The sequence below is a fragment of the Anas platyrhynchos genome, chromosome 7 (genome assembly GCF_047663525.1).
Source record: "Anas platyrhynchos isolate ZD024472 breed Pekin duck chromosome 7, IASCAAS_PekinDuck_T2T, whole genome shotgun sequence".
Taxonomy (NCBI): Eukaryota; Metazoa; Chordata; class Aves; order Anseriformes; family Anatidae; genus Anas; species Anas platyrhynchos.
In genome coordinates, this window is record NC_092593.1 from 34,142,900 (window position 1) to 34,164,761 (window position 21,862).

The following is a 21,862-nucleotide window of genomic DNA, read 5'->3' on the forward strand; positions in this document are numbered from 1 at the left end:
TAAAGCAAATTAGAAGAATTTATTCTAAATTGAATGCATGGGGTTTTATTTTACATTATACGATTCCAGGTAGCATTATCATGGTTAGCTCATGACCTAAGATGGCACACCAAAATATTATGTGGGCAGAGTGTGCTTGAGAATGTGGTTTTCTAAAGATTTTTCTTCCTACCACCATATTGCTGTACTCTGTACAACTGACAGGCGAGCAAGGAGAATTTAGGCATGGGGTGTTTGCCTGTGATAAGTAAATTGCATTGTTCGTGTGCCAATTAGTCTGGAAGTCGTCATGCTGTCCAGAAATTTCATACTGATTGTGATTATTTTGTTAAGCCATGTTTGTCTAGATTTCAATTAATTAATTTTTTTTTTGATAGAACAGGAAATTCTGACTGCATCAACATGGATTATAATGAGAGTTGATAGTAATCCGATTAGTGATTTATCTAACCAATGAGATTATGCTTGGACATATTTAACTGAAAAATGTTTGGGAAACAATGCGCTAAGTAGATAAAATAAGGTATAAACATAATTTTTAAAATGGGTCTTCACAAATTTTGCCAAGTTAATGCTTCTAAACCCTGCACTTATTTTCTCACATATTATCACATATATATATGTTTCACAAGGAAACATATATATATGTATTTATTGAAACTATTTAATTTCTGCTTAAATAAGCAAAACTATAATTTTATCTGAATTCCAGTGGTTATGGTTAGAAACAATAGTGGCAAAAAGTGCAACATGCATCTTTGTGGAAATTTAAAACTCTTCTTTATGTCACTTGGAAGTCAAAAGGATCATATTAAACAAGTCACTTTCAATCCAAAAAAAGTAACTTAACTCATTGCATTTCCATTCCCAATCAGATCAAGTAACAGATCCCCTTTTCCACCTTTGTCTCGTTTCTTGATGCTAATATGTTGCTCTGAGGCATCTGCCTGGTCCTGTTTTCTGTGAGATATAATTGCATTTTATCGGAAGACACATCTACAATGATCTACTGCAGTTTAGAAAAGATTTTGCCAGAACGCCACATTTATCGAACAGCATGCCATAGAAAGCAGATTATTGAGAGACGTTGGACATAAAAACTCTGCCTATGACATATAGAAATGGTCTCTGGTTTTTGTAATAATAGGTCTGACTGCAGGCTAGATACTAAACTTTATTTTCTGGTCCCAGATGGTTCTGAAAGCAAATGTCAGAGCCTTATTAAATGAGTTAACATTATTGTTAGTCAGAAAAAGTCAAGTGGCTTTTTTTTCCTTTTTTTTTTTTTTTGGTTAAGATTTTTTTTCCCCATGTGTGTTTGGACTCGAAAAGTTGGCTTCCTTGTGGAAAGTTTGTGCTCATTCAGTCTTAGCCCTCATCCTGTGGACAAGGGGGAGATGCAGTACTGGGTATCATGGTTTGTTATGCCTGAAGTATTCTCAACCCTTCGTTTAGGTCAAAATGAATCAAATTTGGTAGATGATTTTCAACCAAAAATAGTCACTATTTTGTATATTAATTATCACGAATTTCCTTTCATCGTAACATAGGGCAATTAAATTTAATCCCAACTGAGGAATATTAATATTGTCAGAGGACAGCAAAGGTGAGCAAGAGGGGTGTCAATTTAGAGCTGATGCACTACCACTTCTGCTTGAGAAGGATGAGAAGCACCAGATGAAAGAGAGAGTTCCTTGGTAACACAAATAGGCTAAAAACAATTGCAAGATCATTATAAATGCTCTGAACACGGGTGCTTTCAGAGCCACCAGTTCTCATTTACTATGGCAAATGCTTCTCCATATACTGTCTCAGCTGGCCTATGGAAGAGGTTTTACTTAGCTAGATGCAGACCTCTGAGTCCTCTCTGTCCTCTTTCTCCTGCTTAGCGTTATGAATGTGGCTGTCAGCACAAAGATGGAAAGTTCTGTTTGTTTGTTTGTTTTATTGATTTGTAAGGAATGAGAATGAGACCTTTGTGGTTTTAAGATGTTTTCTGTTTCAGGTGAGGAATTCTAGCGTGGTAATGGTTGTGAATAGCTAGCAAGTGAAGGCATCATGAAAAGAAATACTGTCTGGAAAAAAAGTAATTTCACAGTAAAATACTATTAGTTCTTTATCTCATGGACTCTCTGTATTACTGAATTGCTATCCTCTCAGTGTTCTTGGGTGAGACATTCATTATGGGATTCAGGACACCTGTAGCCAAATAGGAAAAATGGTATGCATTCATTCATATTCATGGGCATGAATAGTCATAGCATTGAACTTTTTAAGTTTGCAAGATGGGAGTGTACAGTTAAGGAAATAGACTTACACTCACAAAAATATAACCTTGATGTAGATTTAATCATTCAATGATAATTTGCATAACGTCTGCATATGATAAACAGGTTGTGTTGCGTGTTTTTTTGATTCATTTGTAAACATTGAAAAATGGGAAATACATTATTTTGGTTCTACAACACCAAGTTCTGTTGAGGTTTCAGGTACTTATTAAAGTGACTGAACCAGTGAACCAGCAGTTGGGTTGCTGCATTGAACATCTGGGATGCCTAGTGCTCTGAGCTGTTGCAAATCACTGATTTTTATTTTTATTTTTTTAAGCTGAAAGGTTTTCATAGCTTTTCTTCATCTACCTTTCCGTGCACAAAAACATCTTGTGTTCCTGCATTTGTATGCATAAATGCTGTAATAACATTTAGCAACAATGCAATACTTTTGCCAGTAGTGTAGGATAAAGATACAGTGAATGCATGAGCACATTTCAAAATGCTAGACAAAAATAATGACTTCAAATTGAATGAATATGATTACAAACTATTCAAATGATGCTGATTCAAACACCACTATTATTTAACTTCAATTATAAATAAAAAATAATTTTTATTATTGAAAGAGAGAAAAAAAACATTTTTATTGAAGAATTATAATAAACATTGTTTCTTTATCTTGTAGTTACTTGAAAGGATTGTGAAGAAGTTTTGCTTCTTTATTTTTTTCTCTCCCTCTTAGATTTTTTTCCTGGCTCTATTAGAGGCTCATTGATTTCTTGCATTCTTTGAGTGTTACAGCCTAACTGAAACCTAGCGTATTGGAAGGCAAACGCACAGTTCCTAATGATTAAATTGCTTCAGTTCAGATTCTGATGCAAATTTGACCCAACTTATTGGAAGAACTTAAGGTTCTTATGAGGAACATTTCCTGTTTTCAGGATGGAAATCAGAACAGTAAAAATCTTGTAAAAGAAAATGCTGGTATTTGCCAGTACTTTCCTGTGTAATCTTAGCCAATGACATAATGGCAGCTTAATATGTTTCTGTGGCCAAGTTTCCTGGCACAAGTGTTGGGGGGTAAAAGGACAAACTAAGACCACATCAGCTGAGCAGTGTTAGAAAAGTGTCCAGTTTATGTCTGATGAAGGGTGGACTATGTCTGTGAGAAAGTTGAACTTCATTTGCATTTGTCTTTGAGTGCTGTTTCTCTGAGTTGTTAGGTAAGCTGATGATTCAGACCTCCTGGTATTTCCTGCATAGACATAATGCTTTATAATAATTTATTTCTTACCCCCTCCATAGTGTTAAACACTTCATCTGCAAAAGGCATGTTGGTCAAGTTTGGTGATTGAAACTTGAAATATAAAGCCCAAATATCTGAACTTCATAAATTAGTTTTTATTTTAATCTGGGAAAACTTTTTTTTTTTTCCCTGGGGAAAAAGCATAAAGAAATATTCTGTTGTTTGGAAGAGGGAATCAGGCAAGTGGATTCAAAGAGAGCCTTATGCCATAAGGACAAACATTAGTGCACAGCTGCAGGTCACAAGGGAGAGTCCCCTTCCCTGCCTTTCTTCCCTTCCCCTTTTTCCCTTCCCCTTCTCCCCTTTGGTGCTGGCAGGGCTATATTGCAACAGTTTGTCTGAGTGAAAACATCAGGCAAGCCCTTTAAGTTTCTTACCTTCATGCTTGGTAGCAAAACATGGGGGGAAAAATCCTCTGCTGTGTAAATATGTTGAAGAATAGGTTGTGAAGTCCCAAACTGGCAAAAATGTTATCAGGCTAGGCTGAGTCGATGAGCAAAGGTGGTCTTGGGTGTCTAAATAAGTCCACAATTGCCACTTACAGCCTCTTCTGAAGGAGTTAATAACAATTTCTGAACACAAAGAAGCCTGCATAAATAATAGCCCTAGACAAATCAACAATTACATATGCTGTTTACACTAAAATAAAGATTATAACACTTACTAACAGGTTTATGTGGTAAACTTTGCTTTATTCTTGCACTGATTATTGCAGTATCTGTCAGGGGAGAGGTGTCTTTTGGAGACAACTGTGTTCCTGACAGCCCACATATAGCAAATACAGTAGTTTTTTTGTTTGTTTGTTTGTTTTGTTTTGTTTTGTTTTTTAGTTCGTGTTAGTAGAATTGCTTACCTGCCTAGGACCAGCCAGCTAAAGCAAGTGTGTTTGGTCTGGGCATCCTCTGTATGAAGTGGGAATCAGATGAGAAATTTATTTATTTGCTTTTTTATTATTATTACTTTCAGCTCATTAAGACAATCTGTAAGTACCCTAAATTCTCCATTCTGAATTAGTTAGATAAAATGATGCTAAGGTATATCACTTCCATTTTTTCATGTTTAGAAACAAATTTTCTTATGTGTATTACACTTTTCTGTTTGTCTTTCCTTGTAAGAAATTTAAATTAGTTGTGAAAATAAGTTGAAAGACTGAAAAGAGCATTTCAGTCAAAGACTGCGATGACTGAAATTGTCATTTATATGTTCAGTTAGGAACAGAAATCTTTGGTAGTTTCTTGGTTTGATCCCTACCTTGCATTTATCCTAGCATCAGGCTAGAAATTGGTGTTCCATTCTGTTTTCCCTTCAAGTAGCTTAATATTGCATATTCCATGTTGTTCTGTAGTTCACTTGAATATGAACAAAATTCAAAGTAAATAATTAAAATAGAATAAATAATTTTGCTCTGCAAGGTCTGGCACTGCTATTTTAAGTGCCCTCACTGGAGTGTATTCCTGTCCTTTCAAGGTACTGTTTTCTCTTTTTATCTTTCTTGCTACTTGTTCTGAATGGATTTATGCATTTATTTATTTATTTTTAATTCACAACCTGATCCCTTGTCTAAAATGTAACCTACATCCCATTAAAGTAACTTGGAGTCTCATACTGTATCTTATTTGGAAATTGGAATGGGCTTATTATTTTAAGGACCATACATGACTGGAAAAGCCTGGTTTGAAGTAGGTTGGGAAATGCATTTCTTGTGTTAAAATGGATGGGCCTTCAGGATGACTTTGGTTTTGCTCACATCACAGCAACAGCCACAGAAATGCATCATCGGCGTTCTCCGTTTCCTTGAGGTACCTGTTGGATACATCCCGGCAGTTCTGCAGGGGAAGGTGTGCAGCCCTAGCCCGACTGCAGTTGTCAGGTGGAGTCATACATCGTAAAGTACAAAACTTGAAGCTCAAACAAACAATTGGATTGTTTCAGGCAAGAGTGTAATCAGTGTTGTGAAAGAAGGTCTCTTAACGCAGCAGTGATTTATTTTCCTGGTGGCCTAGCAGTTTGGAAGGGAGCTAAATTCAGGAATGCATGCTGAGACACAGTGTTGCTGGTCAAGCAGTGGCTGTGGGCTGATCCTCCTTTTACTGTTTCCCACTTCCCTGTGGGTCCGCAGGTCCAGCTACCACGTGTCTCTTTCTCTTCCAAGTAGTGTAATCCCAGCCTTCCTGGGACCGCTGCTAGAGAGAATGCCCTCGATGCAGTAGAAGTAATGTAATGCTTTAAAAGTTTTTTCATAAGATTTTTTCAGACCCTGTATTATTCATTTCATTGATGTTTTCTGCAATTTAATTCATCATGTAGAAGTGTTTTTAAAACTCTCAGATGGTCCAATATCAAAAAAAAAGATTTAAGGGAAGAAGACGTGAGGGAGATAGGGCAACCTGATAGCAGCCTCTGGCTTAATATATCTGGTGGGAAATTCTAATTTACCATCAAAGTGACAGCGACTCACTTGGTATGAAGTGCCAAGGAGACAGATGGCAATGTTGAAATGTTCTCTGTTGTGCCTACCATCAGTTTTAGTGAAAAGAGAACTCAGGAGCAACAACATGTTGTAGTAGAGTAAATAATATTTGCTTTCACTTTTTTTGAGGGAGGGGAGTTTGTTTGTTTGAAGCTGCCGATACAAAGCTGAGCTGAATTCTTTAGTGGAGATGGAATAGAAATGTTTTTTACAAAGACAGTCTGTTATTAAAGTCTTACTACCCAGCAACAGATAAATTAACTTTTCCTTCCAGTAGAAAAGCATGAACTGTAACGTGCAAGGTCAGTGGAGGCAAGGTGGGAAGCGTGTGAGCCCTAGGCTGCTAGTGGGGATAACCCTGCTTTGAGGCAGTACGGGAGAGCCTCTGTCATTGTATTTTGTCTGATTCACATCTTGTTATTCCTGCTGCTGCAACGTGTGCCAGGCAGATGCTGATTTGTGGCAGTTCCTTGTGATGAGTAGTAGCATATGGGATTCTCACTTGTAATTTATACAGGAGCAAATGAGGCTCCATGTTGTCAGACTGGACTTGGAAGGCAGCATGCCATGGTTTGTCATAAGAGGCTCTGAAAGGTCGTACAGACACATCTGTCAAGTGTGAGCATCTGAAACACCTTTATTTCAGTGGGAAGAGGAGGTATTGCATGAAGATCGTTGCCAATGTTGTTCCTTTGTTTCTTATCCTCAGAAGATCTTAATAATAATAATAAAAAGTAATCTTCATAGGAGTAGCTTCTTTGTGGGAAAATAACAGTGTTTAAGAAACTTAAAATTATATCATGAGTTTTAAATGGCATAAATTTCTAATGTAGGTAGCACATATATTAATCTGAGCATATATGGTGGTCAAGTGGCTTGGTCATTGTGTTTGTTTTTTTTTTTTTGACTAGGTTTCCAGCCACAGCAGTAAGGTCCAACTGGATTTGTAAAAAAATCCAACTGGATTTGTAAAACTTGAAGGAAATGTCCATTTTATACACAGAGATTCTCTTTCCTACCTTGGTTTATTCTGGGACAAAAATATGGGGAGCTACTACTATTTAGTTTCAAATGAAGTATTATAATATGGCAAGTATTACTTAGGTCTTGAAAGAAACGTATAGTCATATGTATGTCATTTTTCCCATCTTCTTTCAAAAGTCATACTCTTTTAATCTATAGTCTTGATCCGCTACACATTACAAACTTCATGTAGTCTTGATTATTTTCTACATATTTTTATTTCCTTCTAAGCACTATATTTGTTTTTGCAAGAGAACAGAAAGCAGTCCATGAACATATGCTTGACCCTTTGGAGAGACCTTTTCTACTTGCTTGCTTTGGTTACATTACCATCTTGAGCAGACATCAGGGTTTTTATGTAAGCACTGTAAAGGTTTTAATCTGTAACATACTGTGCAAATGAATTATAATTCTTCTTTTATGGCTTCATTTAGAGCTACTTAAGATCCACAGATTTTCTTACAGGGAATAGTAGGTAAAAAGCTCAGCTTCTTTGTAGGTGTGCTCACTACCTTCCTCTATGAAATAGTTTATGTTGTTCTAGACAAAACACACATACTCACTCTGAATGTTTCTGTATTATATCAGATCCCAAATAGAAGAGAATGCTACAGAAAGTTAAAAAATTATTTGTGAATAAGATTTTCTAGCTTACACAAAATTGAAGATTGAAAGAAGAAAAAAAGAAAGTAGGAATAACTGACATTTAAGTGATGCTTAAATAGCTAGGTGCTGGCCTTTGTTTCTGGAAAAAAGTAGATACAAAAAGTAAATACACTAAAAAAGTAGATACAAAAAAAAAAAGTAGATACACTAATAATTCATATTCCATGGACATGTATTATTTGTTCTTGAAAAAGGTATCAATAGTTCAGCTAAATGTATTCCCAATTTAGTTTAGTATGTTTTCTATAACCAGGCGAGTAAGACAGAGATGTTCTGCATTATAACAAGCACATCATTAAAATGGCAGATGACCATAAAATTAAATCTTGCTGTCCCATGGGATATTTTTGAATGTTAAGTGAAAGCATCTGCAACTGATTATTTTGTCCTTAGTAAGCTCAAACTGTCCAGAACCTTGAGTTCTTAAATGCAAGTTCATCTGCTTATGTTGTGTATTTGTGATGAAGTAATTGAATAAACAGGAGCAATATATTTTTAATAACATAGACTTATCTCTGATTGATTGTGATTAAAGGCTGGGTTGAGGTCTTCCTATACGTGTATCGTTTTGATCTAGCTGTTGGTGTCATGTCAAAGATATTACCAGGGCATCTTTAAGACTACTTATTGGGTTTGGTTCATATGGAGCTATGGCACCCCTTATTTTTAATTTGTAAACCTGGATAAGAGTAGCAGGTGCAAAAGTAAGAATGTATATATTTATTCCAGTTGTGATAGAAGCATTGGAAACACCAAGAGGTAGAGAGGAAGAAATTGGTTTGACACTAAACCTCTAGGAATCTTCTTATAAGCTAGAAAATCTTTTAGTATTTGCTCTGTGCTTCTAAATCACGTGAACTTACCACTCCCAAGGTTGTGTGTTGCCTATATGGCACAATTCACTGTGTATAAATACAAATTTAAAAATAGGTCTTGGTTTTCAGGCTAATATGCTTTGTAAGAACTAGTTTACAAATACGCATTTATCCTGAAAGCCACTTTTCATAAATGAGAGTGGCTGTATTGCTTACAGCATCATTTCTGCCAATATCTGTGGGGTATAGCAGGTGTTCATGTTTCCCTGCTTTTGTGATGCAAGACAGAGGAGCAGGTTTCATATTAGATCCATCCCTAATGACTTCCGTATTTCTGTATTGCTCATTTTTGACCAGTGAAAGTATTAAATTTAAAATGGATGAAAAAGTCATGGGGATTGTAATGAACACATCATTTTATTTATATACATGGGAACTCGAGCCAATGGAAAAATATCATAAATGTAAAACTTTTTTTTTTTATAAAAATAAAAAGCTTATATTAACCACCAAATTTCATACACTGCATATAACATATTTTAAAACTACATGCTAACATAACAATTGTCTTTAACCGTTTAATTTCTCATCGCTCTTCTAAGCCATGTTTATTTAATGTAAACCTGAAGATGGGTCTTAGAAAAACTTTTTTTTTTTTTCCTTGAGAAACTATATTTTACGTGAAAATAATGATGCAGGCTTTTCTTACACACCACTATTAGATTTTAATGATGTCTTGTCCTTTTGGGGTGCTACTCTGTGTGTGTATATAGCATACATTTGTGTGTTTAGGAAAAAGAAGGCAAAAGTAAAGGACTTCATGAATACTGAAGAAGTGTTGGTGTAGGGAAGGGCTCTCTTATTAGTATGATATTAAACTATCTCAATGGACTGAGTAGAGCTGTGCAGTTAGAATAGTCCAGATCAATCTTACTTTTAAAATGAGTGAAATTACAAACAAATTTTGTTCAGGAATGACTACGGAAACAAGAACCGAAGAGTGATAGTATAATGGAGGTGAAGTGTTCTGCCCTGATGACCATTTGCTGCTGTTTTATTTCTTGTCGCATATTAAGAAAAAATCTAAAACATGTCAGCAAATAGTACTGATGGTAGTGATTTCTTGCAAACTCAGATAATCTGTCCATGTGCAGGCTACGATCTCTCTGTTTTACAACCTCCTTTAAGAGATGGTACCTGCAAAAGCAGCAGCTATATGCAATCAATTGATTGCTAAAAGTTATTATCCCCCTAGGATGCTTTCCTTTTTATATGCGCTAGAACATTAAATTTAAAAATTAGGCCTGCTGTGAAGCTAACAACAGTCTTCACTGAAAAATGTCAATCCACTTCAAAGAATTTCAAGAAGATGCCTTATTTTGTCCTTCACTTTAAAAAAAAAAAAAAAAGTTTGAAGCAGCTGTGTAGCACATCCTCAGTCTAGCCCAAATCCTGTCTTAGTGTGGGTAGTAAGGAGCTTAAAGGTGGTCCTGTCCCTGCGCTGTCTTGCTGTATTTGGGGGAAGGTTGGAAGATGCAGTTTTGGATGCTCACCAACTTCTCTTGGGAAGATTACAGGAATTGAAGCACTTTCTGAAGTGGGCCTCCTGCTGAGCCCCTTCCTTTCTTCATGCTGATTGATGATTTACATGCCAGACTTTGGCAAGACTAAGCTGTTTTTTTGTTGTTGTTGTTGGAATTTTTTATCAGACCTTCTCCCAGCCAGCACAGAAACAAAAGGCATCTCCCGTGAGACTGCTGTTAATAAACCTTTAGGATTAGGGAGTGTAAGGAAATGTTTGCACCTGTTAAGCTGATGTTTCGAAAGCTCAGTTTCTCAAGGTAGTGCTATCTAACTGGATAAAAATAGCAAAGACAGAAAACCTGAAAAGGAATGCCATTGAGTAGAAGAGTTGGTGTTCGAGTTATAAAGGGAAAAAGTTTCACTGTAGGGAATGAAGTTACTAGTTAGTGATGGGTATTTTTGTAGATCGATGGAAAATGAGAGCAGTAGGGTGCTTTGGTTTGAAGTGCAGGGGACTGTAAGAGTGAGCATTAAAGTACTTAGAAGATCTTGGGTCAAATTTTGCTTTACCTTCTCCAAAGTCATCAGAGATGCAATAGATAATATCAGGATGCAAATTCTAGAAGCTTTTAAACTTCAGGTTTTAGAAATTCTGCTTTTATATGGTATTTTCTATTCCTTCCAGTGTTATACCAGTTCCAGTCTTGGTTTTTGTATTTCCTGGTCATTTCCCACATTCACAGCTGGGCTTGTTCTCCTATCCTGTTTTATTTCTGTTGTAGTTTCCATTTTGCTATCAAGAGTTTCCAAATTGCAGGGACTGGATATCAAAATACTGAATTGTCCAACTGAAAAAGCAGTTGGAAAACTCCTTACCACACTAGTGAGAAAAAGAAGAGCAACCTGGCTATTGTTGAGTCAAATCCAGCTATATCTTCTACAAGAAGCCATGGAGCCGCATTTTGTAAGATCACAGTAGATTTTTCTAATGCTTATTAACTTCAGTATTTTGTGCCATTTTGAATAAGTCCAAAATTGTTGGGGATCACAAATGGAGCTGTGATAATTATAAATCTTTGGATCAGTCCTGTTTTCCTTTCCAAGTGTAACTTACTTCTGTTTGCTTTTCAGTGCTGAATAAAATAAGACAAAATTAACTCGCAAGTGTTTGTGAAGGAGAAGCATAGTGTTACAAATATATGGCTGTGCGTGCAGTGGGTTAGAGTCGTCTTAATTAAGTTTAGCCAGCTAAAACTTGAAGGTGATTTAGCTTCCATTTCATGTGCTGTCAGCAGACAATCCATCCCCACAATTTTAGCCATATGTATTAGTGCCAGAGGTCTGAATTTATTCTTAACTTTTTCCATTTGCTGTTTGGGGGAAAGGCTTAGAAATGGGGAGAGTAAGCAACTTGTTTGGTTTTGGATGGAAACCTTCAAGAAGCAGCTTTCTTTCTAATCAGACAGCAGTGATCTGGAGAAATTTAAAAAGTTTTCAGTAATTTTCAGTAACTTTGGAAGTCAACTGTGATTGTGATGGAAACCTTGCCAAATATAAAAATGGCATAAGAAGTAACGCGCAGGATGCAAAGCAACAACTCAATACTTGCAGTCTGTCAAGCTTGTAACAGTAAAGGGGAAAGCTAGATTTATTGGTAATTGGTTTCTTATGAGGTTTGTCATCTTCCCTGGTGGATGTCACTCTTCATTTCCACACTGAACTGTATTCAGTCAGACTATGTAGCAAATACATGGAGGTTTATTAACTAAATCCTGTTAGAGCTTTTGCATGTGAGCAATGAAGAACGAGAGATTTAAATAACAGCACTTCATAAAGGCAGTATGTGTGGTGAAGGTCACTGCTGATATAGAAGAAACAGCTTGATTAAAAATCCTTCTATAAAGTTAATCATTAGAAGAATGAATTATATTTAAAAACAGATTTTTTTTTTAATATTACTTTTTTTTAATGTGAGAAGGTCAAGTTCTGTCTACTAGGTGTATTTACAAGCAAATTATTTTTTGACTTTAGCTTTTTTTGCCCATTTTTAAGTTAGATCAGTTTTATTCAAAGAGAGTATACGATATAATGCAATTCTCTCAATGCTCAACTGCACATTAACTAATTTATTAATTTACTAGTAATTGTATTGATTTCTTTATAATTTAGTAATAGTAATAATTCCAAAAATGTTTTGTAAAACAGACAAACGGGAAAAAGAAATGGGAAAAAGACTGCTCTGGATCATACCACAGCCTAATATTCTGCCTCTAGCAGTGACAAGAGACAATTTCTCAAGTCCAGCCTCAAATTCTTTGCAATTTCTTTGCTTCCCAAGCCAGGTATGGAAACATTATCAGATTTCTCTTACAATAATTTGTCCAATCTGCCCTCAGATGCATAATATTTAGCATCCTTGGCATCTTGTAGCAGGAAGTTCATGGCTTAACTGAACCTTGTGTGGTGAGCTACCTCCTGTTTTTTTGGTCTTAAAGTGGTCTAATGCAAAATTCATTTAATGATGACTGGTTCCTGTGTTAGAATAGCTAGTAACTGGTCCCCATTCATCCTCTCCATGTCATTTCTGATTTTATTACTCCCTGATTATAGGTGGAATGACTACAGCACAAATACACAGTATTTATTTATCTTAAGGCCTTGCTCTGTATTCTGTAATACATATTGCTGTATACTTTTTTATCCCATTTCTATAAAGAAAATGATAAGGTTGAATTTTCTTTATTTTTACTGAATAGTTTGGATTCTTACATGGGTAAAAATGACAATTTTAAAGTGGAAGTGAACAAGACACGTATGGAGCTTTTATGCTTATACAGACATTCTCAATAGCAGGGAAAAAAACAGCTACAAATATTTCACAGTGGAAGAATAAGAAAATGCACAATTAATAGGCTCATTTTTTAGATAACACACCTTTTATGTGAAAAAAGCAGAACGTAAGGTATTTGAAAAATGTATTGAGTCTGGAAAAGAAAGAAACATTTCAAATAGGTCTGAATAGCCTGGAGGCCAAATAGCCCATTTCTGCAGTTAAATAATGATTGGATTTCATAGTGTGTTTATTTACAAAGGATAAACAAGTGCATTTATGCAACATTGGTAATACAAATCTTGGCTCTATATGAATTAGTGTTTTTCCTGTTGGTGTCTGTAAGATCTGCCATCCAGAGTTAGGGTGTTTTCTTTCTTTCTTTCTTTTTTTTTTTTTTTTTTTTTTGGTGTGTGTGTGTGTTTAGTTTTAAAGAGCAATTTCTCAAATAAACTGTAAAGTATGCCTTGTATTCTGCTAAGAAAATGACTATCGAATAACAAAGTGCACCCCTAGCTAGCATTCAGTAAAGTAATATAAGAGTTTTTGCAACCCCTAGAATGCTAACTCTCTCCATATGTGTTAGTAATAAACTCAACAACTCCCCAGGAGTAATATTTCTATTTATATAGTGCAGTTTTCCTGCCTTAGGATTATCTAAATAAATTGTATTGGCGATATTCGAAATGGAAAATCGTTTGGTACAATCATGATAGCACGTGTGATATTTTAAATGTGTCATGGCTTTTCTCTAAGCATGTGAATTGGTTTCTCTCTGCTTATGTGTGGTCTAACAAGATAGCATTTTTTCCAAACACATGCCCTGTAATCATCATACAACAAGTACATTTGCTGTATCAAAATGCTTCCACAGCACTTCTGAATACCTGGGGAATCCTTGAAGTGGCTGTGCTTACACTAAGAGAGAAGAATAGTGCCCTTTTGCTTATGTTTTATGCCATATACTATACAGTGCTCTCTCCATAACAGTTTGTGGTGGAGCTGGAGAAAGCTATGAAAAAGATCAAAGTAAATGTTGTAAAAACAAAACAAGTAAAGAAAAAATATTTTGAGGTGGGATGTTTGGTGGTATCAAATACTGAAAGTTTTCTGTACCCTAAAAAAGATTGATGCAATGCTTCCTAAATTGGGTAATCTACAAAATCTTTGCAGGAACACCTATTGTGATAAACAGTACTCAGTAATGCTTCTTCATAAGCACTGATTTTGCCAAACAGACACTTGTGGAGTAGCATTTGTGGAGACATTTGTGGAGAAACCTGTCTTGATGTGTTGATCTCTGCATGCATTGCAAACCTTATTTTGTAACGATGTTAAAAGTTCAGTTACTTCTTTTGCAACCTGTGTATATTGTCGTATCCTTTAAGAGAGGATAGATACATCCAAAGTATTTTTCTTTTCTTGGGGAAGGTATTTTAGAAAAACATTTAAAGTACTCATTGGGGACAGTATGCACTAGGAGCTGTTGTGGGTTCATCAGTCTTAATTTGCGTCGTACAATAGATCAGTACCATAACACATCAATGCTGTTTCCTGGCACCACAACTTTGTCATGTCATTTGTATCCAGCTTACAAATACCAATCACTCACTTGACTGAATTGTTAAAACGTAAGACCTAGGATGGACCGAAAATGTCAGCATTTCTTTGAATGCAAATTGTTGTTTTCAAAGTTTTGCTTTCAATTAAAATCTGTTGAGTGCAAGTTGATTTAAGCTAATGCTGTTGTCGGGGTGTTAAACAGTTCTGACTACAGCAGGTTTTGAATATTTTGGCAGTGTGCTGCAGAGGTGCATCAAGCTTAGTGTTTTAGCATGGATCAGGAGTGCAGGTTTGAAGTCAGGCTTTCATCTCCACTTGCCATGTGTTGGAGCAGTTTTATAGAGATTTTTCTCAGGTGGGTCCTTGTCTGCTCTGCTGGGCTATATACACTTTGTGATATGAGCATGCTGACTGGGAGAAGACAACAATTAACTCTGAAATCAGAGATCTGCTGCTACTGCACCCCATTTACTAATGGCATAGGCAAAGTTAAGTTGTCTTTGCATCCTGTGTTTTGACAGAATGAGACATTTGCACAAATGATTTACCAGATAAACATGAGAGTAGCACCTTTCCTAATTAATTTTGAAAAAAATGACCAAATAGTTTTCCAAAATTTCACTAGTTTGCCCTTTCTTTTTCCTTTTTTCTTCCATCTCTCATTAAATTGTGTCTTCTGTGCCACCAACACGGAGATGTTCCTTACAAACTTATTTAATCTTTTTACTTGCCTGAACTGTTACTTTCTCCCCCTTCCTCTCCTTCCACTCTCATTCATGTCCTTACCCATTCACTCATTTTTCACTTTTTTTTTTTTGTAAAAGGAATTACAATCAACTATCCCATCATCTTAGAAAAATCAATAAAAAAGTGTAATAAATCTCTTTTCCATCAAGCTTCAATTTCCCCTTCTATTTTGGATCCATGAACTGCTTCACAGAGGACTAGCTGATCTTTATTTTTTTTTTTCATCTTGCACCTTTTTCAAGACATCAGCTAGTTCTTGTCCACACTGACATCGAAGTTGTTAATGATTTGCTTTTAGTGATTTGTTGATCTGTTCTCTTCTCATCCATCTTGATTGCATAGTGGCATTCAGAATTGTTACCTGATCCTTTCTTAAACTTCTCTTTTCTCTGGGCTTTTAGAATCCCAAGGTTATTTCTCTTTATCTTGTCCTACAAGTGAAGTACTCACTTAAGCAAATCCACAATGAAACTGGAAAAATAGCATATGAAAGTAGTGCCCAACCGACCTTTCCTTTTATGAGTAAGGAGAGATTCTTGGCATGAACTGTAATCCATCGAAGACTCTGTTTGAAGGTATAGGATTTAGGGTGTGTGGTAGGATTGGTCTCTGATGAAGGGAGGTTTACTGTATGTTGTTATGAGAGGAGCTGGCCTTTCAGAAGGGAGAAGGCATCCAGGGATGTAGTAAAAAGTGTGGATGGAGGGGGAAAGACTATTGATTTAGCACAAAATCAAGTTACTGGAAAACAACTTTAATTGATACATCAGAGGAGATGAAAAGAAGGAATTACCTGCCTTTTGTGCACATATTAAGAGCCTGCAATAAATAACAAATAATGAAACTCCTCCTTTATAATAAACTTGAACAGGTTGCTAATAACGTGGCCTAATGGGAAAATTCAAATGATTGAAATGGTGAAAATACATCTAAATAGCACTGAGGGCAGAAGAGAAGTGGTAGCTCAAATATGTAATATTTTCCTGTTACTAATAATTTAAGAAGTAATTGTCTTGAATAACTCACAGCTCTACTTTTTAACATACAATTTGCAAAATGGGGATCTAATTCACTCTGCAGTAGACCACCAGCAGTGAGCAACATGGCCAGCTGCTTAAAAGCTTTCTATAATGTGTAGGAAGAAAAATCACTATTATGGGAGACTCCAATTTGTATAATGTTACTGGAATCACGGTGCCTTCCTAAGTACTGTTTGAATTTCTTTCTTTTTCTTTAAAGAAGAAGAAGAAAAAAAAAAGAGTATATATGTAGATGATTAATTTTCCTTCTATGGAATTTGATTTTGAGAGAATTCTATATTAGTCTTCATCTTCACAGATGAATACAAAATTAGTGATAGCTTAAGTACCAAAGGGAGTAATTAACAAAAGTACAAAAAATATGAGCTAGCAAAATTTTGAACTGCAACAAGAATGATAATTTAGAAAGTCTGTGTGGATGTTTATGTTTGTATGCTTGACACACTGAGAAAGCCAACTTTTGAGAATAAATGTGACACTTCTGATTAAAGAGGGAATTTGTTGAGGGCTAGGGAGAGTGAATAAAATAAATAAAACCAGAAAACGAAAGGGGTAGTTGATTCTAATGACTATGAAACAGAATCTAGAAATTGTAGAAAGCTACTGAGGAATGTATATAAAATATACATACAGATATATATATATATGTATACTCCTAAACAAATCAATGGTGATATAGAATCAACATTGTAGAAGGTGTACTGTGTAAAAGTAACCCTGAAGTATGATTACCTCATTAGTAATGAAAATAGAAGGTTTTTCAATAATAGCCTAGAAAACAAAAATAGAAGAGTTTGAAATGAAAATGCAGAGATGTCAGAAATTCTGGGAAAGTATTGATTTTCTGTACTTGGAAAAGGAAGCAGAACAGCATGACAAAACACCTTGCATTTCAAAAGTAACTAAGAATGCTTGATAGGAGATAGTAATGCTGGACATTTTACAATCAACAGATTTGAATTACGAGTCTCGGAGTGTTTTTAAAAAATCTGCTTGAGTCATTCTCTGAGTCATTAGTGTTGATTTTTAGTAAGTTGTAGAATATTGGGGAAGTTCCAGACGACTGGAAGAAATCTAATGTTGTGCCAATAACAGCATAAATGGGACGACCCAGATAATTATAAGTCTGTCAGCCTGACATTGATCTCAGGCAAAATAATGGAATGGTTTCTAAAGGACTCAATTAATAAAGGATTAAACGGGGGTAATATGATTATTGCTAATCAGCATGGGTTTATGGAAAACAGACCTTGTCAAATTAACTTGGTATCATTTTTATGAAGTTACAGATTTGGCTGATGTAATAAAGTTCTGTAGAGCACTGACTGGGTACAAAATATTGATGGAGAATGTGGAGAAACCTATGTGGTTATTTTGCACTGGAAGGTAACTTTCCTTTTACAGAAGGAAAATGGGTAAGCTCAGAGCTTTATGGTTAACAGCGTAATAATAATTGTTTACTGCTAAATAACTTGAGAACAGACACTGGTGTATTTATATTATATATCAAGATCATAGGTAAAAAGAAGGGCACAGATAAGCCTTGTCATTTAGGAGTTGCAGTGGAAAAATACCTCATGACCATGTTTTCTCCAGTTGTGGTATTAATTGCACTAAGGAAGATGATGTTGATAAAGAGGTTCCATAAAATGTTTTTATGGCTACAAGCTGAGAGGAAAAAAAGTCGGGGGTCCCAAAGTCCTTGATATAAAGAGACAGTTAAGGGTGAGAAGGGTTAGGGATGTTAGATAACAATAAAATCATCTTATTGTTTCCTTGTCCTTCATTTCTTTTTGCTTTATTGGCAGCCGTAGCCTTTTGTTTTCTTTCGGTATGCCAGTTCCTGTGCCTGTTCAGCACCCAGCGCAGTCAAGTGGTTCAAGTATACAGGTGATACAGGTCCAAAAACAATATTTTAATACCACAGCAACCAAATGAATGTGATGCTGTCTTTGACAGCTATAGATGTGCTGACTTGTTACCAAATTGTAGCATTTGTTTATTATCCTTTCCAAGACCAGAAGCTGGGCAGTTTTACATGATGTTCCCCTATGTTGCCAGTTTTGAGGTTTTGTTCAGTGAAATGTGTTTTAGCAAGCATATAAAGAGCAGTAGAATTACTATAAAGGTTTAAGGAAATCTCAGGTGAAAGGTTTCGGAACAAACCTTTAAGAAAGATTTCCCAAGACTCTTTCGAATAATAATAATAAAAAAGCCCCCAAACCAAGCTTATAGAAGTTGCTTCTGCACACAACTACTTATAAAGAACTCTGTAAAATTTTTTGAACAGTGTGATAAAAGTAATTTAATTTTTGCAACCTCTGCTATCAGAGAAAACTGTACAGTCTAAAAGATAAAAACTTGTAGTTAACATATATGGAGATAAATTTTAAAATGCCTTTTTACTGAGTTCTACTACAATTTTATTTTATTTTAATCTCTTCATGTTATGATGCTGTTTATGCTTTTCAAGGATTGATTAATTAACAGTAAATCAGACTTTTTCTTTTATACCTGTTGCTTGTTAGAGCTTCCTGGAAACATTAATTTCTTTTCTGGGAATTCAGATCTTGAAGTGGGAGTTGAGAGTAGAAGTAAAATATCTAAGTTTCCATCTGCTGTGAGTGATGAAAAGCTTGTTGAAAGAAACTTTTATACATCTATCGTGCCCACAAGTTGTTAGTGGAAGTCCAGCTGCATTCCACTAGACAACTTTGTAGGAGGGATTTGATGTTCCCCGTTAGCAAAATCACCCAAGAAAAACTTTGGGCAGCTCTTTTCTAATTGTGATCTCTATCAGGTTTTGCTAGTACTTTATGTGAAAATAGAAAACATAAGAAGAATTTTTGAAGTTGATTTGGATCTTACAGAGCTGTAAATTAGGCTTATCTAAGTAGATTGTAGTTGCCTGAATAATTAATTTTGAATAATTTATTTTGCTTCACGAATCTCTTAGATTATTTTTTTCTCTTTTAGTTTATGCTAATCTATTGACATGCAGATTTTTAGGTCTAAGTAAATTTAAGTTGCGTGGTAAAATCAATCCAAGACCAGTCTGTTATCCTAAAGTCAGTATCTTCTTTGTAGACAGTATGTTGTGCATACAAACACACAGATACATGCATATGAATGGAAAAATTCTATATATCCTTACTGAGGTTCATGAAGATGAAAGTATTTTCACCAACTTTATGTATTTCTTTTGAGAACAAATAAGCAAACAAAATACAAAGATTGGACAGATTTACTGAAAAACATAGGAATTCTATAGGTAAAATGGACAGAAGTAGGCCAGATTTTAAAATTTTGCAGGCCTACTTGAGCAGATATTTTCCAGTGAAGCTTTCTGACTTTCTGAGCATCTGCTTTAGCTTGACCCTTCAGGGCTGACTTGTTTCTCCATGCCATCTAGAGAGGAGTGCAGGCTTAAAGTGCAATATTCTTGGGATTAGATTGGAAATACGAAGTGATATTGCGTGGATTTATGGTGCGGTTTGTTGATTTTTTTTTAGGAACTACTGTAAAAACTCTAGTACCAGCATTCTTACATATGTATTGTTTGATCCCGTTGCTCATTGATGTAAATATTTTTGTTGTGGTTTTAGTCCTGGTACTTGTAATATGCATTCATTACAGTTTGTGTTCATAATAAAGTGTGAAAGATGAGAAAAGTCTGAAAAAACATTTTGATAGGAAGATCTGGAAAGGCTGTGTTTTTTTTACTAAAGGCAGAGGAGACAAAAGAGACCATACCTTCCCCTCATAAATAATGAGGGCTCCTTCTTTTCCCCAGGTCAAAGCAAAAGCAGTTGGCCCTGTTTTAAAACTGTTTAGATCCAGCAATGAGCTAACAATCATCAGGTTGATGTCACCTGAAGGACAGGACATCTCAAACTGAAGAGAAGTAACTTATTGTCATGGAGAAATCAGTATGACAGAATGCCACTAAGGCCAAGAGCATAATTAAAAGAAATCTGGGGCATCTCTTACTTTGCATCTGTATTTACAGGAGAATAAATTTAAAAAGGGGGCGGGAGAGATTCTTCATTCCTTAAAAACTAGGTTATTGTTGCCAGCATCTTGGAGATGAGATATTAAATTGGAGATATCTTTGCTCCGTCTTGGTGTGGTTGTCCTTCTGTCCCTTAACTAATTCATTTGGCAGGTAGGCAGAGGATTTCCAAAGTGTATAAAACCCACAGAATTTATAATGATAACCAAGAAAATTGCATACTCATGTTTAACTTTGCGGTTTGCTATAAGTACTTCTCTATAATATGTGTGCATCTTATAGAGTACCCACAAAAACCTCGGTCGTGAAACAGAATCTAAGCATGTATGTCCAAATAAACAAAGACACAGTTGAAAAATTTCAGGTTTTATACAGTTGTATTACCATTTTAGTCTGACCATAGCCAAATGTTTCTAGGGTGGAAAGGTAAATGTAATATAGTAATGTTTTTCTGGGTGTTACAGAAAATTTCGCCAAAAGAAATAGTCCTGAAGGCAGTATGAATTAAAACAGACTGTGCAGTTTTTCAGAAAAGTCGTCTTGTACAGTTTCAGAAATAAGTACATCTGAGCTGCCGCAGTGTTTGTACAAAGAAAGGCATCTGCTTTTGTCAGAAGAATATAATGTTCTAAGTTGATTTAGCAATGATTATAATCAATAAATTCTAATCACGCTAAATTATGAGGCATAGTATGTGTAAATGCAGATACAGCAAAGCATATGGCAGATGTTTGTAAAATGAATAAAGCAAACATTAAAAATGCAGTTCTCAAAGTTTGCAGATACAGCCTTTTTCTTCTCTGTCTCTTTGTTGTTGTTTTGTTTTATACAGACAAACTCGGCATTATAATTTTGGGATCTTTTTCAGTAGAGTGTATGTGTGTTTGGAAACTGAGGGAATAAAGGAACATACTGCTTTAGAAATCAAAATACAGAATTAAGCTCTTAATGGTAGAGACTCTGGAGAGAAGAGTTGGAAGTGTTGCTGAAGGCAGTTATCTAGAGACTTCCTAAATGCACTGAACTGTTCATATTAAATATACTAATTCCCTAGGCATTAACTCAGCTCAAAAAGTTGCCTAAGTTCCTCTGTATTAATATTGTTAAGAAGTAAAGCAGGGAAGCCAGGGTAATTTGTGAGACTAATCGTAATAGAATGAAGTCGAAAGAAAAGATGCCTTAATTTTCTCTAATGTGTAGAGGATTTAAGACATTTTTTTCTTTCAACTTATGTATGAGAGAAGGAGGAAGAAATCTTGCAAAAATAAATGAGGAGCTCCATCACAGGGTGGAGTCTATTTGTGCTGTGTTAGCGGGGATGCTAGAGGGGATGTGGGCCTTGTCCTGAGAGCCCTTTTACTATGGCAGGCAGTTCTTACACCCTGGCTCTGGCTCTTTCCCATCATCTATTTCTGTTTTTCCCTTCTGTCTTTTCATTCATTGTATCTGAGAATTTTAAAACCAAACTGGTGTTTGCCATCTTGGTAACTCTCCTGTTACTGTTGTATGAAGTGCTCTGGTTGTGCCATAGCACAGGGCTGAACTCTGTCCCATCCAGTCTATTTTTCTCATTCCCTGGCACAACGGGGTGAA

General features: G+C 35.6%; 1 protein-coding gene across 14 annotated transcripts in view; it reads left to right on the forward strand.

The window, feature by feature from the left end:
* The window catches only part of ZNF804A (zinc finger protein 804A), a 448,502-nt gene that overhangs the window by 358,426 nt on the left and 68,214 nt on the right, over positions 1 to 21,862 (forward strand). The gene's annotated exons all lie outside the window — the stretch shown is intronic.